This window comes from Neophocaena asiaeorientalis, unplaced genomic scaffold (genome assembly GCF_003031525.2).
Source record: "Neophocaena asiaeorientalis asiaeorientalis breed wild unplaced genomic scaffold, Neophocaena_asiaeorientalis_V1.1 scaffold240, whole genome shotgun sequence".
NCBI classification, from domain to species: domain Eukaryota; kingdom Metazoa; phylum Chordata; class Mammalia; order Artiodactyla; family Phocoenidae; genus Neophocaena; species Neophocaena asiaeorientalis.
The window spans coordinates 6,356,483-6,375,397 of record NW_020185331.1 but is presented as its reverse complement, the minus strand read 5'-3'; the positions used below and the strand labels follow the sequence as shown (position 1 = coordinate 6,375,397).

The 18,915-nt window shown below is 48.6% G+C and overlaps 1 protein-coding gene across 2 annotated transcripts in view; it reads left to right on the top strand.

Annotated features, from left to right (window-relative positions):
- SH3PXD2A (SH3 and PX domains 2A) overlaps positions 1 to 18,915 on the top strand; it is a 241,972-nt gene that overhangs the window by 34,266 nt on the left and 188,791 nt on the right. The gene's annotated exons all lie outside the window — the stretch shown is intronic.

Below are 18,915 nucleotides of genomic sequence, written 5' to 3'. Positions count from 1 at the left end.
GTGGCCTCTCCCGTTGCATAGCACAGGCTCCGGACGCGCAGGCTTAGCGGCCATGGCTCACGGGCCTAGCCGCTTTGCGGCATGTGGGATCTTCCCGGACCGGGGCACGAACCCGTGTCCCCTGCATCGGCAGGTGGACTCTCAACCACTGTGCCACCAGGGAAGCCCCTGATTTCTTTTTTAATTGTGCATGAGTTTGAGTGTCTTTCCTAGGATGGATTGGTCACTTGTATTTCTTTTTTGGTAAATGCCTTTTTACATTCTTGGCCCATTAAACATTTTTCTGTTGGGTGGTTCAACTCATTAGTTTGGATTTAGAGGGTTGTTCTCCAGGCAGGTGGGTGGGGAGTCTCCAAGAGGGCTTGGTGGTGTTTAGATCACTTTCCTCTGGGGCTGTGAGTTGGAAGTGAGCTTCTTTGCTGCCTCCACCCAAGGGGCTGCTCTGGGCTTGCTCTGAGCTTCCTGGGGTTCTCATTGTTAACAGGCACGAAAGTGCTCTTCCCCTCTTCATCCCAATGCCAGGCAGTACATCAGGGCAGAACTTGTGATTGGACAGCTGTGGGGGGGGACTTGATGTTGGACACACAGCTTCTGGGATTAGGGGAGTAGAGGGAAAGGCGGGATGCCAAGGAAGAAGCTACGTGTGTGTGTGTGTGTGTGTGTGTGTGTGTGTGTGTGTGCTTGCGTGCAGCTGTGAGAGAGCCCCAGGATTCCTGTGGGGGCTTGGGCTGCTAGGGGTTATATCTGTGTAGGAAGCGTCTTATTAGAGAGTGTATTCCAAATAACAGATTTCCTAAAGTTGCTTTTGCACAGTATGTAAGGAACCAAGAAAAGGTCAGTTTTCTATTTCCCAGGATAAGTAGCTATCAAAATAAATAAGAAAGATGAAGTCAATTGCCCGCGTGCCCTAGAGCCCGTGCTCTGCAACAAGAGAAGCCACCACAGTGAGAAGCCCGTGCACCGCAACAAAGAGTAGCCCCCGCTCGCCACAACTAGAGAAAGCCTGCGCACAGCAACGAAGACCCAACGCAGCCAAAAATAAATAAATAAATTTACTTATTTTTTAAAATAATAATAATATAACAATAACAGATTTACCACTTGTATTTGGAGCTGGCCACTGGCAGTTGTGCAGGTGGCACTGAGCCTTCTCTGGCACTGCCACTGGAGGAAGCCAGGAGATAAAAGAGCGACCATACACACTGGGTGTTTGCTGAGGGCCAGGCACGTACTAAGCACTTTGCATACATTTTAGTCATCACTCAAACTGTCCAAGGCCTGTCCTCTTATTACCCTCAGTTTACAGGCAAGGAAATGGAGGCTCAGAGAAATGAGATAATTTGTCCACCAAATTTTCTTACACCACACAAGAGGCAAAGCTAGGATTTAGTACTGGAAGCTGTTGGACACCACCCATTGGACTTGCCTGTCTTTTCTTGCCAGCCTGACCCACCCTCGGTTAAAGCTGGAGGGAGATTCCACGTAGAGGTTGGAAGAGGACAAGCCCGCAGTGTTCTGGCCGAGCGTCCCAGCCCCCCGGCCCCCCTCTGCAGCCCAGCTGGCATCTCGGAAGACAGGGCTGGGAGGGGTGGGCCCGGATTTGGGGCTTTGGTGTGCGGCCTGGGAGGGCTGGAATCTATAGCTCACGCCTTTCCCTGCATGGGCCTGGGTGTGAGCTAGGGTGTTGGGGTGGGGGGCCTGCTCTCCGGGGGTGGGCTCTGGCCAAGTGAAACAGGCTGAGGTCACAGGGAGGGGGCAGCCCTCCCAGAGGGAATGCCTGGATGACGTGACTTTGGGGGCGCTGGGGGAGGAGGCCGGCTGTGTGTTTCTCGTCTCACCTCCATGCCTCGGCCAGATGGGAATCGGTGCGGGAAGCCGAGCCAGATGCAGCCTCTGGCAGTCTCCCCTGGCCGCGTGCGTGGCTCTTCTCCAGCCGGCTTGGCAGGCCTCTCCACCTTCTCCCCGAGGGGCCCAGGCAGCAAATGACGTTCAGCAGTTGGCTGTGGCAGAGCAGGGGTCTCCTCTGGCCACGCAGCTTGCAGAGGCAGGGGGAAGCGGGTCGGGGCCCAAAAGACGTGACCTGGTACCCCCTTCCCTCATCCCAAGTGGCTCTGTCTTCTGAGCCAAGTTTGGGGGAGGGAGGGGAGGTTTATAAGGTTTGCTGTCAGATCTGGAGCCTGGGAGCTAAGAGAACATAAAACAAAGCCTCTGACTTCGACTGCTTTGTCCCTCTCCTTTTGCAAAGCTGCTTATGCTTTCTCTCCATTGACAGACTCTAGGTGTCAGTCATTCTTTGCACTGTCCACCAGTGAGCAGCAAAGCACCCCGTGCACTGCCGGGACCTGGGGTCTACCCGCTCCCAACTCTGAGTTCTGTCCCAGTCATTCCATGTCATCCTGACTGTGGTCCATCTGGGCTCCCAGAAGCTTTGGGGCGGGATTTCTCAGTCTCCAAGTGTCCCTTCCCAGACCCCATTTCCCTGCCCCTGGCTCAGGGACCCCTCTGCTCCTCCGGGGCTCCTCCATCCTCATCTCTTCCTCCCTCGCTCCTTAGATCTCCCCACACCTGTCCTTCCGTCCTTCTCCAATCCCCAAACCATTCCAAGTTTCTCACCCAAAAAACACTTCAGCTTGCCCTCTGTTTCTCTGCCTTCCTCCCTTCCGCTGCTCTCCTGCCCCCATCTTTCCCTCCAGCCTCAGAGCCAGGGACTCTTCACTCATCTCCTGCCACTCACTGCCTTGGACTTCAGGCTGCAGCCACCCCACCTGTTCCTGGTTCTCTACCCAGCTCGGGCCATGGTACACCACCCCTCCCAGCTTTGGTCTGTGCCCTTTCTTCTGCTTAAGATTCCCTTCCGCCACCACCGCCCTTGCCCTCACCTCTTTGCTCAGCTTACCTTCTTCATCTTTCACCCTTCACCCCACCTTCAGGACCACCTCCTCCAGGAAGCTCTCTTGGCTTGGTGCCTCTCCTCTGTGTTCCCCCAGGGTCATGTACATTTCTCAGTCTAGCCTCCACAGCAAATTAGCCATTAGTGCCACTCTTTCTCACAGTCTGGGAGCTTTCTGGGGCCAGGACGATATTTTATTTGACTTTGGGTTGCCAGTGTCTAGTGAGGAGCTTAGCACACAGTAAGCACTTGATACTTCCTTACAGGACTGAACAGAATTTTATCAGACAGAAACGACTTCTTTATTGAGGATCTACCACGTGCCCAATATCCTCAGGTATTATAGGGAAAACAAGGGAAGTCAGGATAAAACACTTGCTTTCAAGGAGTTCGTGACCCTGTTGAGGGCAGATCTGGGAACAGGTTCGGGGAATGGCCACATATGAAATTGGCAATCTGGGTCTCTGGTGCTGAAGTGGACGCTGTAGCTACGGGGTGCCCTTAAGAGTTTTGGAAAAGGGGGAGAAGACTGTGGGCAGAGAGGCTATGAGGCCTGGAGGGGGGCAAGGGCTGGGTGGGATCAGATGAAAGGAGGCTGGGCCAAACTCCGGGGTCAGGACCGTGAGCAAACGGAGAAACACGTTTCTAGAGAAGGTGAGCGGATTCACCTAGTTCTGCAATTACTCTCTGTGGGCGCTTCCAGCATCGGAGTTTAAGTGCAGTTTCCTTATTCTGGAAGCCAAACAGGAGCTGATGGCGTTCCCAGTTTTGCTGCTTGACTGGGAAAGTTTTACTGCGCGCCAGGCTCTGCTGGGGCCAGTGAACTCTCCAGGCAAGGAGAGGAGGATGTTTCCGGCTTTGGGTCTTCTAGTCATCATTGGAAGAGAACTCGGTCTCTTCTTGCTGAGCCTGGGAAACCAGGTGCTTTTTAAACTAGGCTTTCTCCTTAATCAGCCAGGTACACCTACTATGTGCCAGGGTTGGTGATCTGCACCATGGGGGTCACAGAGGCCCAGGATTCGTTTCCTCCAAGACTAATGGATGTGACATGACCCCTGCCTACACAAGCCTGCTGTGTACCAGATGAAGGGGCAGAGGGAGCACCAGGGCTGAGGCAGTCCAGGGAGGCTTCTAGGAGATGGTGGGTCTTGATTGAACCTTGGAGAAATTAGACAGGCTGAAAGGTTAGAGAGATGGAGCCTTTTCTGGCAAGATCTTCTTAACTGAGAGTGACATCTTTTCCCTTCAAATATTTTCAAAACTGCTTTATTGAGATATAATTCGCATATCATACAGTTTACCCATTTAAAGCATACAATTCAGTGGTTTTCAGTATATTCCCAGATAATGGGTAACCGTCACCACAGTCAACTTCAGAACATTTTCACCATCCCCAAAAGTAACCCCATTAGCAGTTGCTCCCCATTTCCCCCAGTGTTACCACCCCCAGCCCTCAGCAACCACTAATCTCATTCTGTCTCTATAGATTTGTCTATTCTGGGAATTTCGTATAAATGGAATAATATAATATGTGGTCTTTTGTGTCTGGCTTCTTTCACTTAGCGTGACGTTTTCAAGGTTCATCCATGTTGTAGCATATATTGGTACTTTATTCCTTTTAATTATTGAATAATATTTCATCGTGTGGCTATTATAGCACACATCATATCCTCAGGTATTATAGGGAGAACAAGGGAAGTCAGGATAAAACACTTGCTTTCAAGGAGTTCGTGACCCTGTTGAGGGCAGATCTGGGAACAGGTTCGGGGAATGGCCACATATGAAATTGGCAATCTGGGTCTCTGGTGCTGAAGTGGATGCTGTAGCTACGGGGTGCCCTTAAGAGTTTTGGAAAAAGGGGAACAAAATTACATCATTTTGTTTATCCATTTATCATTAGTTGCAGAACATTTGGGTTGTTTCCACTTTTGGGTTATTATGTAATATATATACATATATATATAATATTTTGTAATACAATGCTGCTGTGAACATTCACATAGAAGTTTTGGTGTGGACGTGAGTTTTCATTTCTCTTGGGTAGATACTTTGGAATATAACTGCTGGGTCATATGGTAACTCTACGTTTAACCATTTGAGGAACTGCCAGACTGTTTTCCAAAGCAGCTGCACTATTTTACATTCCCACCAGCAACGTATGGAGGTTTTAATTTCTCTACATCCTTTCCAACACTTACTATTGTCTGTCTGTTTGATTATAGCCATCCTAGTGGATGTGAAATGGTACTTCATTATAGTTTTGATTTGCACTTCCCTGATGGCTAACGCTGTTGAGCGTCTCTTCTTGTGCTTATTGGCCATTTGTATATCTTCTTTGGAGAAAAGTCTGTTTGGATCCTTTGCCCATTTTTAAGTTGTGTTATTTGTCTTTTAGAGTTATAAGGGTTCTTTATATATTCTAGATACAAGTCCCTTATCATATACATGGATTGCAAATATTTTCTCCCATTCTGTAGACTGTCTTTTCACTTTCTTGCTGGTGTCTTTTGAAGCACAAAAGTATTTAATCTTGATGAAGTCCAATTTATCTATTTCTTTTTTTTATTGCTGTAATTTTAGTGTCATATCTTAGAAACCATTGACTAGTCCAAGGTCATAAAGATTTGCACCTATGTTTTCTTCTAAGGCTTTTATAGTTTTATCACTCACATTGAGGTATTTGATCCATTTTGGGTTAATTTTTTGTGTATGATGTGAAGTAGGGCTCCTTTCCAATTTTGGACTGAGTCAAACTGAGATCCCACCCACCTCCCCAGCTGGTGAGTAGTACTTTGCTCTTTGCATTTAGATCTCAGCTCAAACGTTTTCTCCGGAGAGAAGTCTTACCTGACCATCTGTCTGAACTAGCCACCTCCCCTGCAGTTAGTTTTGGTCACTGCACTCCATTTTATTGGACCATCAGAAACAATTATATGTGTGTCTGATGCTCCATGAAGACAGACTGTCTGGCTCACTGCTGGTGTGTCCAGCACCTAGTGCAGAGCCTGACACTCAGCTGGTTCTCAGGATGATTTTTTGTGAGTGGAAGACTTTTTGGTAAAGGAGCTGTATTCCCAGTGTATTTTGCTAACTTTCTAAGTGTTTCTGGCCTCCTGGAGTTGGAAGTTAGAGGGCTGAGTGGAAATGGGTTTCCCAGCAATATCACAGCAGACAGGTGGTCACTCATCTCCTGCCCTGATGGTCCCATTGCTTCACAGGACAGCCCCTTCCATCCTTGGGCAGCTCTGGTTGACAAGTTCTTCCTGACTTTGGGCAAGACCTGCTTTTCCATCATGTACACTCGCTGTCCGCCTCCTTCCTTTGGGTACAACTGGAGCTGACCCTCCCATACTGATAGTCCTTTAAATATTTGAAACCAGCTGTTGTGTGGCTCTTAAATGCCTTCTCTGGGTTCAGCACCTCTAATTCTTTCCGCTCTTCCTCCTGGAGGTGAAAAGGGCTGGACGCTGACCCCTGGGTCACTGATATAGGCCCCATGGAGGTGGGGACAGCCACAGGCTGCCGAACAAAGTGAAGGCACAGCCACAGCTCACAACAAGTGAACCCCCGTCTCCTTGTTTTCTTTTCCCCATTTGAGCTGGTGAATTCCAAAACTGGAGGCAGAATTTTGAGAAAAAGCACTGAATACAAACTCCCTAACTGGACCTCTTGAAGGCAGAGCTGACTCTTACTAGCACAAATTACACTATAATACTGCTTTCTACTTAAAGAGTATTTTTTTCAGCTAGTCCAGTGGTCTTTTTGGTATTGGTCCACCTTGAGTGGTTCTCAACCTGTAACACCTGTAGACTTACCTGGGAGCTCTGAAAACTACCAATGTCCACCCCAACTTCCTGGATTCTAATTTAAATGGTATACATAGGGTTGGCAGGCAGTATTTTTTTTACATGTAAATTTATTTATCTATTTTTGTCTGCGTTGGGTCTTCGTTGCTGCGAGCAGGCTTTCTCTCTAGTTGCTGCAAGCAGGGGCTACTCTTTGTTGCGGTGCGTGGGCTCTAGGTAAACAGGTTTCAGTAGTTGTAGTACGCGGGCTCTAGAGCGCAGGCTCAGTAGTTGCAGCACATGGGCTTAGTTGCTCCACGGCATGTGGGATCTTCCCGGACCAAGGCTTGAACCTCCGTCCCCTGCATTGGCAGGCAGATTCTTAACCACTGCGCCACCAGGGAAGTCCCAGCAGACAGTATTTTTAAAGCACTCCAGGCGATGGTATATGTAGACAGTGTTGCAGACCTTGGCTTCAAGAGCTCAACATTGAACTTGAAATCCCCTACCTACCCAAGAATGAAGACATATTGGATGTTGGCAGAATATCTAGGAGCTGGCGCTAGCCAAAGGACAGGCTAAAAGAATACAATTGTTTTGTAAGATGGAAATCTTATATAAAATTTTGAAAGCCAGGTCTTCCCTGGTGGCTCTGTGGTTAAGCCAATGCAGGGGACACAGGTTCAAGCCCTGGTCTGGGAAGATCCTACATGCCGTGGAGCAACTAAGCCCCTGTGCCACAACTACTGAAGCCTGCGCACCTAGAGCCCGTGCTCCGCAGCAAGAGAAGCCACCGCAATGAGAAGCTCGCGCACCGCAACAAATAGTAGCCCCCGCTCACCGCAACTAGAGAAAGCCCGCGCACAGCAATGAAGACCCAACGCAGCCAAAAGTAAATAAATAAAATAGATACAACATTAAAGAAATAAAAAGTGTTTAAAAAAATAAATTCTGAAAGCCAAACATAGTCAAAAGAAATAAAATAATTGAGAAATGTATAAAGTGAAACTTGGATTTCTCCTTAACCCAAGTAACCACGATTATCAGTTTGTTACATTTTCCAGAGATGTAAAATGTACATGTATGTGCTCATGCACAAACCCCCATACACACCTCCCCCGAAATCTAACTGTATTGTATACATACTGTTTTGTAATCTGTTTTATTCTTTTCTCGATATACTGTGAACATTTTCCCTTAATGACACAGAAAGAGCCCCCTTATCTTTAACAGGTGTAGAATCATAATTTATTTGACCATTTTTTAAATCGATAGACAGTCAACATTCCTCATTTTTTGCTGTTCCAAACGGCACTGCATGAACATCTTTATGTATATAAACACACACACACACACACACACACACACATAGACACACACATCCGCACACTTGGGTGGATAAATTCTTAGAGGTAAAATTGCTAAGTCAAAGGGAATGCTGGTTTGGGGCAGATATTGCCAAAATGCTCTCCAAAAAGATTGTTCCAGTCTACCCCGTGCAACAAAATTCCTAGTGACAGCAATTCTCCTTGTGTCAAAAGTCGAGCTTTGCTGAGCACAGCAGAGAGGAAGGTGTGAGTGTGTCAGATGGTGGGGAGGAAAAGGTGGGGTCACTTCCCCTGCAGGCTGTGTGTGAAGGAGGCCGCTGGCCTCTGGCCTTGCCTGCCTGCTGTGTTTCCCAGGAAGAGGAAACCAAGCTGTGTGTGTTAACCTTTGCCTTGCTCCCCAGGGTGTGACGGGGGAACGGGGCATGGTCACAGGATGTGTGTGTCCAGGTCAGCAGGCCTGGGTCAGTCATTGATTTGGGAGTGTGTGGGGCTAGAATCCTTCTTTCCAACCCTTTCCTAGATCCTCTGGGCTGCGTCCAAGCCCCATGGAAGCCCAGGAGCGTGATCCTTTCTGTGGTTTGGGAGAGGATACGTTTGTTTAAGGTTTCCAGGACTCTAGCTCCTGAATGTCAATATGCATCTAGAGTTTTTCTCAATTTCCACAGTAGGGAGAGCCTCCTTCCTCTAGCCTGGACACCCTGCCACCCTCTCTGGGCTCCTGGGCATTACCCAAGACATCCATGCCCACCAGTTGCTGGGCCTCTCCATTAGAGCACCTGCTGATTCAAGGTGGTCAGACACATTTTCTCTGATAAGCTGGCTTGGGAACAGAGGGAGGTGGCAGGGCTGGAGGGAGGGAGGTACGAAGGTTCAACCACATGCCCTCAGGTACTCTAGAGAGTGAACAGTGGGGACCATACCCAGAGCCCTAGAAACCACAATGCCTTCCTTTCTTGACTCTGGGCTAATTGGTGTCTCCAGAAACTTCTAGGGAAGACGCTAAAACTCCAAGAGCGCAGAAGACTGTGCTAGGCACTTTGAAGGGTATGGTGGGGAAGAGAGGTGACGTTTATTGAGCAGCTACAGTGTCCCGGGCTCCGTGGTTGTGCTTTGCTTGTGTTCTCATTAATCTTCACAGTGAAGCAGGTGTTACCACCCCCATTTTATAGATGGGGAGTGGAGGCTCAGAGAGAGTAACAACTTTTCATGTAGTCGATCGGATTTTTTTTTTTTTTTCTTTTTGCCACACCAAGAGGTATGCGGGATCTTAGTTCCCCCACCAGGGATCGAACCCATGCCCCGTGCAGTGGAAGGGCAGAATCTTAACCACTGGACCGCCAAGGAAGTCCCTAGCCAATCAGATTGATTCTAAACTGTGCAAAATAGAGTGCTGGTCCCCATAGAGGGCTCCTTACCCCCTGCCTCAGGGTGGCCTCAGTACTGACTGATGGGTCACCTACACGTGGAGCAGCCACCTGACAGAGCAAATCCTTGTGGCAGGGGCTCTGCCTGACTCCAGGCAGTCTGGTGTAGTTATCAGAGGACGAAGTGGTCAGGCTACGGCAGTCAACACTGCATTTGAACCTGAGCTCCATCACCTGCCATGGGACCTCAGGTAGGTCAGTTATTTCTTGAGGTCTCTTCATTTGTGAACTGGAGACAATAACAACACTTTCCTCACAGAATCAATGTAAGGATTAAGTGAGATCATCTGGATAAAGTGCTTAGCAAGGCCTGGAATGCAATAAGTGATCAATAAACAGACGTGGCTATTATTTTTGTTGCTAATGAAACCACTAGTTCCTGCATTTAAGAAAAAGGTTTGTAGAAAACTGGCTCTTCCTGCTGTTTCTGTCCTAGTTCTGGTGACTAAGGGCAGAGCTTCGACATCTGAATCTTTTTTAAGGTCCACATAGGGTTTGTAAATCCTGGGAGCTCCTACTTTGCACACTCATTTCCTGTCCAGGAAACATGAAAAAAAAAAGAAGAAAAAAAGCCTCCGACCCCGAGGGGCTTGCTACAGCCCGTCCATCCTTTCAGCGGGGTGCTCCTGAGGATGGCCATTGTTTTCCCAGCCCTGGGCAGCACAGTTATTTTTGCTCTTCTACTTTCCCAGGCCAGGCTTGTTATTAGTAGTGGGATGTGTGTGTGTGTGTGTGTGTGTGTGTGTGTTACCCTGCCCATCTGTGTCCCTGTTTCTCATATCCTGCTCCCCTCCTACTCCTATTCCTGGTGTCATGATCCAAGTCTCAGGACAAATGGAAAGAAGTCAGTTCACCCCCTCCCTCTTCCTGAGTATCTAAATAGCAAAGGTTCACTGGGCGCTAACCATGTGCCAGGCCCTGTGCTGGGTGCCCCCATGTGCTTCATCACATTTAACGGGAAGATCCCTTTATAAACCACACTTTGCAGCTAAGGAGACCCTGACTCAGAAAGGCTAAGACACATGCCCAAGCCCACACAGCAGAGAAACGTTGAAGCTAAAACTTAAATCCACCCAAATGCTTTCAAAGCCGTCTTCCTCCTCCATGATGCCAGTGCTGCCTGTGGTCCTTCCTGAGCCTCACTTTTTGGCATCCCATCACTCCATCTTATACTGTTTCCCTACTTGGTTTGTCAGTGTGAGTCTGGCTGCCACAGCTGAGCTGTAAGGGCCTGGAGGTCGGGGACTTTGCCTCATCTTTAGAGTGGCACAAAACCAGGCACCAGGCAAGCACTCACTCGACATTAGCTGGTTACTTCGTTCCTTCCCTTACTTAGGGGACATTAAATGAGTGCGTCTTAGGTGTAAAGTGTCTTGCTGGGCGTTAGGATGCCATAATCTGCCTTCAGGGAGCTTGTGTTCTAATGGGGAGATACAGGGTTAGATCACAAATCCTCACAACAGCCCCAAAGTGAAGTAACCACTGTTATCCCCATCTTGCAGAGGAATAAATGGAGGCACCAGCAATATGGACGCTTCCTCCAAACCCTTTTGCCTATGCATTGCCTTCAAAATTAAATAAACAATCGAGGCCCATGATTCATGCAAACGATGGCAGGCACTGAATGTGATGAGTACCGACCAAACACTCTTGAAGGTGTTTGATACAGTTTAAGAGCCTGTTGAGTATCCCCTCCTCCAAATCCCCTTAAAAGCCCTTTTTCCAAATGCAAATCAAAACCACAATGAGGTATCACTTCACACCTGTCAGAATGGCTATTATCAAAAAGACAACAAATAAGTGTTGGCGAGGATGTGGAGAAACAGGAACACCTACCTCATGCATCGTTGGTGGGGAGGTAAATTGGTGCAGCCACTTTGGAAAGCAGTGTGGAGCTTCCTCAAAAAATTAAAAATAGAGCTACCATATGATCCAGCAATTCCACTTCTGGGTATTTATCTGAAGAAAACGAAAACAGTAATTAGAAAAGATACATGCACCCTTATGTTCATTGCAGCATTATTTACAATAGCCAAGATAGGGAAGCAACCTAAGTGCCTATCAACAGATGACTATCAACAGATGACTAGATAAAGAATATGTTTTAGGGCTTCCCTGGTGGCGCAGTGGTTGAGAGTCCGCCTGCCGATGTAGGGGACACGGGTTCGTGCCCCGGTCCAGGAAGATCCCACATGCCGCGGAGCGGCTGGGTCCGTGAGCCATGGCCGCTGAGCCTGCACGTCCAGAGCCTGTGCTCCACAATGGGAGAGGCCTTTATATATAAATACACACACACACACACACACACACACACACACACACACACACACATAAAATGGAACGTTACTTAGCCATAAAGAGAATGAAAAAATATATAAATATAATATATAATATAAATAAATATATAATGTAAATTAATGTAATATATATTGGGTTTCCGTATGATGTTATGGAACAAACCCTTTGGCCAACGAACCCTTTGGCGAACGAACCCTTTGGCCAACCCAGTATTTACTCAGCCATAAAGAGGATGAAAATGAAATCTTACCATTTGTGACAACATGGATGGACCTAGTGGGTATTATGCTAAGTGAAATAAGATGGAGAAAGACAAATACTGTATGATTTCACTTATATGTGGAATCTAAAAAACAAACAAAACAATGAACAAACAACAGAAACAGAGTCATAGATACAGAAAACAAACAGGTGGTTGCCAGAGGGGAAGGGATGGGGGGAGGAGAAAAATAGGTGAGAGAGATTAAGAAGTACAAACTTTCAGCTGCAAAATAAATGAATCACAGGTATGAAATCACAGCATAGTAAATATAGTCAATAATTGTGTAATACCTTTGTATGCTGACAGATGGTAACTAGACTTATCGTGGTGATAATTTTGAAATGTGTAGAAATATCGAATCACTGAATTGTGTACCAGGAAGTAAAGTAGTGTTGTAGGTCAATTATAGCTTCGTAAACAAACAAACTCATAGAAAAAGAGATCAGATTTCTGGTTACCAGAGGAGGGTAGGTGGAGGGGGAATTGGATGAAAGGTACAGATTCCCAGCTCTATGATAAATAAGTACTAGTGATAAAATGTACAACATGATAAATATAATTAACACAGCTGTACATTTTATATGAAGGTTGTTAAGAGTAAATCCCAAGAGTTCTCATCACAGGAAAAACATTTTCTGTTTCTTTGATATTATATCCATATTACATGATGGATGTTCACTACGCTTACTGTGGCAGTCATTTCGTGATGTATCTAAGTCAAATCATTAGGCCGTACGCCTTACATTTAAATATCTCAATGAACCTGGAAGGAAAAAAGCTCTTTTCCCAGATGAGAACCATTTGACGCAGGCCTGCAGTGACGGCATCTGTGTTTGGAGGTGATTGGTGGATCGTGGTTCTGGGAGGAGCCTCCTGCTGGCCACACACCCTGTCTCTGGCAGAGCCTTTCTGAGGTTTGCTTCTGCTGCATTTGCTGTGACTACTCCATAAACATGAGGTCCAGAGCGAGCCTGAAGAGGGTTCTCTGAGGTCTGAAAGGCTCCACCACCTGGTCATTAACCCTGTAGTGGATCTGTGTGTGTGTGTGTGCTGGGGTGGAGGTTACCCCCCAAGTCCAGACTTCTAAGTGCTGCTTGTTCCCCAAATTTGCAGTGTCACTACCCTTCCCACCCCAAGAACAATCACCCACCCCAGAGGAAATGTCAGAATTTTAAAGGACCACACCCCGAGGGTGCTCAGAAACTTTATCCAGGTGGCCACAGGCCACTGAACTTAATTTTGCTGTCAGGGTTTTGGGTTGGCAAAGACCTTTGCACTGAACCGGATGTATTTTATATTCTGCCCCTTGGCCACTGGGGATTTGCTTCTGGAGTGGGAGGCAGTCCCCAAGTGTTGCTGCTTTCAACAAGGAAGTGGCCTTAATGCAGATCAGACCCGCAGCTCAACTATGTCCTCCCAGGTCTCCCTGTGGGCAGCAACTGTGTTCCACGACCTCTTTGGTTCTTTAAACCCAATAGATTTTCACTCATTAGCCAGCCAGCTGTATTTCAATGTGCCCAGCGGACTGGCAGGCCCAGGGCACCGCAGGGGGTCGGGGAACACAGCTGCTGCCCATGGGGAGACCTGGGAGGACATAGTGGCCCACGTGAAATAGACAGGGACACAGCACGTGTCCAGTGCTGGGTCATTCTGAGCCAACAATTAGAAAACAAAGGCAGATCTAATAACTGGCTAGTTGTGAAAAACAGACTGTGAGCACAAGAGATGGCCTCAGACCTGCTAGGCTGGTGGGCCCAGGTCAGATGATGAAATCTGGGGAGCTTTCAATTTGGGTGCAGCCAAGTGTTGTCAAGATGGGTCTTTGATACCGGGGCCTCTGCTGCTTATCGGCAGGGGGGTCAGTGGGCCCCAGCAGGGAGGAGAAGGGGCATCAGCCCAGCATTTGGTGGAGCCAGTTGCTCTGGGAGCAGCAGCCCTAGGGTCCTCTGCCCTCCTGGGTGGTCTTCATCTTGAGGGTCAGCCCGGCCTAATTTGGGACTCCCCTGCCCGTGATAGGACTTAGTACATGGGGCCCTTTGAATAGAAGGTTAGAGCCTATTGGTACCTTAGGGCTGCCATCATCTTCTTGGGGAAGAACGTGATGAACTTCTCCAGTAGAAAGCCAGAGAAGCGATCATGTCCCTAAATGTAAACTCCCCTTTACCGGCTGTTGGAATGCGTTCATTCAGACTTCTGAACAGTCCATCTCAAACATTAAGCATCCCTCCATCTAGAAGATTTGGGAAAGTTGAGGAGCTGGGTCCTGAGAAGATACCGTAACCTCAAGGGCCCTGGAAAGCACTGACAACCTACCCAGGGGACAAGGTGCTGTGTCCTGGCCAGAACCATTCTGTATGCATTAGAAGGAGGTGCTCCTTTATCTGTGTGCCTGCAGCCTGGAGCCAGGGTGCACAGTTTGAGATGCAGAGGATAGGCTAGATTTTGACCCCTACTTGTCCCGGGCAGTCTTTGGACAGTGAGCAACTTACACAACTCTATGCGATGGCCCTAGTCCTAGCCAACTGGTCCCACCCTGTGTTGCTGGGAGCCGGTGAAGGAAGATTGTCACTGAGTTTCCATTTGGCCTGGGGCCAGGGGCAGCTGGCAGGGGTCCAGGAGAAAAAGGCCTCCTTAGTAAACTGAGCCAGAGTGCCACAAAGATAGAGGATTTCCCCCACGGTTCCTAACTCCTTGTCTCTAACTGTACTTTTCATCAGTACAGGGAGCAATGGGTACTTACTGGCACTTTCTAATTAAACAGGGGCAGGTCCCAGGCCTTCTAGGAATGATTAGGCCGTAACTTTGGGTCATTAATTGGCTACAGCCCAGGTCTGATCATGGACCTCCCTCCATGGAAACTGGGCTGGGCTTCATTCTCAGTGCTCTGGCGCTGAGCTGCGGGTCTGATCTGCATCAAGGCCACTTCCTTGTTGAAAGGAGCAGGACTTGGAAGTCTCAGAAGCCTCAGACATTTCTGGGCCTAATGAGCTGAGCAGATGGGAGGCAGCCCAAGATGGCCTTGGAACGGGTGGGCTGGCGGGACCGAGGCGTCGTGGAGTTTCTGTACTTGTGTCTGGTGGAGACCCTCCTCGGAAGAGGGTGAGCCTGGCAGGTGAACTTGAGACTCTGGGGCTTCCTCTCCGGGGGAGGCTGGATGCAATTTCTAGATGCTTGCCATCTGCCTGAAGTGGCCAGAGATGGGGTAATAGAATCCATGAGTTTTTAAAATCCAGAAGGAAGGGAAACTCCACCCGGGAAACATAACTCCAAGTACAGTGTGTGGAAGCAGGGTGTTTAATTGCAAACCTTTCTTGGAACCAGCTGATGGGTAACGTTATCTTGGTCGCTCCTGCAGCCAGAGGAGAGTTTATCTGGGGCCCTGACGTAGCCCGGTAAACAGAGCTGGCTTTCTCCAGTGACCTCTGCCCTGTCCCCCTTGCCCTCCACCTGCTCTTTCTCTGCGTTTTATCGCTAGGAGCTCCAGCACAGCCAGCTCAGGGAGGCTTGGGAAACTCTGATTTGGGGATGGGGGAATGTGAGTCGGGCTGGAATTTTGTGTATCATTTGCTCATCTGGAGTGATCGTCTAGGATGGTCAAGGTTTGGAAGAAAGACAGGCGTACAGCCCAGATGAGGGAAAGGGGCCTGGAGGTTGCCCACATATCCTCTGGGCTTACCTCCGGGGAAGTCTCTGACCCTTTCCTCAACTCAGGCTTTACACTGTTTTTCCAGGAGGGTAGGCTGGGGGTGGGGCTGGGAGGCTCTGGCAAATCACAGAGGTTTGGGAGAACCAGGGGGCGGAGGCTCATTCCCCCCGCCCCCAACCCCTACACGTAAGTCACCAGAGGCCTGTCTTCCTTGTGGGTTCAGGTCAAGTGTTAGATAGTGACAATGCCCTGTGACTCTTCAACTGTTTTCAATAGTCAAGGAAGAAGGACTTTTCTAGGGCAGGTGTACGCTGGTCATGTGTTGATTAGCCCTAGACTAGGAATTAGGAGGTGTGGGTTCCTGTCCCAGCTCCACCACTAACGGGGTGAGCACACCTGCAATGAAACCAACGTAGTGGATCAGGCCCTGTAGCCCTGAAGGCTGTGCCCATAGAATAGAGGAAAAGCCTGAGGGTCTGAGAGGCTGGGCTGAGGTCTCACAGCCGATGATAAGGAAGGTCCTAAGAGTGAAACCCGGGAGTGGCTGACTCCAGGCTCTGTGCCTTTTCCTTGGCAAATTGCCATCCTCAGTCCTAGGTTCCTCCTCTGCAAAAGGAGAGGCCTCCCAGCTGCCAGAGGCAGTGAGCCTGTGATTAATTCTCCCTGGGAGGTGAAGGGAAGCCCCTAATTACTAGGGAGGATGGAGCATGGGTCATGTTAAGCCCCAGTTAAGCCCTTCCTCTGGGTCCCACTTGGTTGGCCAGGGAGAAAGACTACTGTCTAATGGCCTGCAAGCGAGTGCAGGCTCTCTCCCGAGAGGGCCCGGTCACTTGGGGCCTCCCTGCAGTGCATCTGCCTGGGCGGAGGTCAGGAAGGCAGCACCTGTCGTGCACAGCATCTGTGGGAAGGGGAGATGCAGGTGGGAGGGGAGATGTAGCTGGCAGGATTTGGGAGTCAAGGAGCTGGGGGTTAGCAGGGGGGATGGGGTGGGCTATAACCTCTGTGAGAAACCCCAGAGCATCCTGCCACAGTCGGTGAAGCCAGTTGTGTATGAGAGTTTCCTCTGTGTCTGTCTGGTTTTGTAGCATTCTTAACCGTTGACCTCTGTCTGGGCCAAGTTCTATCTCTTCTTGGTCTCAGGCTCTCAGAATTAGCCTTCCTCCCCCATGTTCCTCAAGGGTTGTACAGACTTTTCTGATTACCCAAAACTTTATTTTAAAAAATGCCATTCAGTCCTCATCAAGTAGTTTGATTAAATATCCCCACTCCTGAATTTACATATAGGGAGACAGTCCAGTATGGTTAAGAGCATAGGGATTAGACTCAGTTGGACCTAGGTTCAATCCTTTGCTCTGTATTTTCCTAGCTGTGTGACCTTGGGCAAGTTATTTGGCTTCTCTGAACCTCAACTTCCTCTTGTGCAAAATGGGGATCACAATGGTAGCTACCTCTTGGGGCTGAAGATTAAACGAGCTAATGCATATGAGTGCTTTACACTGCTGGCACATAGTAACCATTACCTAAATGGTTTCTACAATTTATTGTGTGAGTTATATGTTTATATATGATATAAAGCAAAGCATATCCCTATATATTTATTTATGTCAGTTTATTTTGGGCTTGTGAGGGTAGGAATGGCCTTTTCACTTTATGGTCTTTCTTAATTGGGATCACATAAAACATGTCATATCATAAATACCCCATTTCAGGGTGGCAACACTCAGCTGTATTTGCTTTGCTTTACGGCGCTCTCCTTGGGTGTGTTTCAGAACAAACACTCCACACGGCACGAGGCTGACTCTGTGACTTAGAGATCGGAGGGGAGAAGGGACTAGATTCAGAGCTCATTTCTTTGGCTGTTAACTGAGCAGCCAAACATAAAGCCTCACACTCCTGTGTGCAGAACCCTTGCTATGAAGTAAATGTTCGTGCCTTCCCCCTCCCCTTCCCTCAAATCCACATGTGGAAGCCCAGGTCCCCAGTATGATGGTGTCTGTGGTGGGGCCTTTGGGAAGTAATTAGGTTCAGGTGAGGTCACAAGGATGGAGCCCAAATGATGGGATTAGTGCCCTTATAAGAAGAGGAAGGGACTAGAACTCACTCTGTCTTCAGCATGTGAAGACACAACAGAAGTCAGCCATCTGCAAGCCAGGAGGAAGGTTCTACCAGGAACCTTGATCTGGGACTTCCAGCTTCCATGACTGTGGGAAATAAATGTTGTTATCCAAGTCACCCATCTATGGAATTATGTTTTAGCAGCCCGAGCAGACCAAGAGAGCCCTGCTCCAGGCATGTGGTGAAGTCAGCCAATCTGATGCCAAGGTTTCCAAATGCTCCTTCTCTTTGCTAATGTTCCCTCCTTCTCACAGTGGCTGTGACCCTGACCTCTCTGGCCACTTCGGTCTTCTCTCTGATGGAGTCCCCTCAGACCTCCTGAATCAGAATCGCTAGGCAGAGTCCTGGGAATATGGGTTTTTAGGGAGGTCTGCAGGTGATTCTGGTGGACGGGGCATCCTGGCAGGGGAACCAGTGCTGTGACCTACAGCAACTCATTGTCCTCTGAGGGAGGAAGCAGGTGGAGGTCTCGCCCACGTCTTAACCCTGGGTCGCCCTCCCTTAACGCTGTGCTTGGAGACATCACAACAGGCACTGTGGGGAAGTTCAGCAGAGTAGCCCTGAGGTGGTGTGAGGGGACCCTCCCTCTAACTGAAGCCTCTCCCAGGAAGGCGTGTCTTTGGTGTGAGTTCAGATAAGAGGGACAGAAATGGTGGGAAAAATAGGACAGATTGTGTGGGCCTGGGACTTTCTCTCCTTCTCCAGTTTGGAGTCCCACCCACCTCCTGGGCTAGGTGAGCCTTCCAGAGTGGCCTGAGGCAGTATTCCAGAGCTTGATTGAGCACTGGGAACTGGGGTGACATTGGGAATGGGGTCCTGAAATGCCTTCATTTCAGAAAAGTTTACAATTCTTCCATGTGCTAATTTCTCTCCTGTAAATCTACCTCTCACCCAGAGGGCCAGTTTGGTTGTTCAATGGAGCAGAATGGTTTCTGAGCACCCACTCAGTGCCAGACACAGAGCTAAGACTTAGGGATACTGGGATGAACCACACATCTCTGAAATGCTTACAGTCTCTTGAAGTGGGTTCAGAGTGTGTTCTGAGGCTCAACTGTGGCAGAATGACCTGGAATGGGTTTTTTAAAACATAGATGCCCAATTTCAACAAATGTACCACTCCGGTGAGGGATGTTAGTAATGGGAGAGGCTGTGCATGTGTGGGGGTGG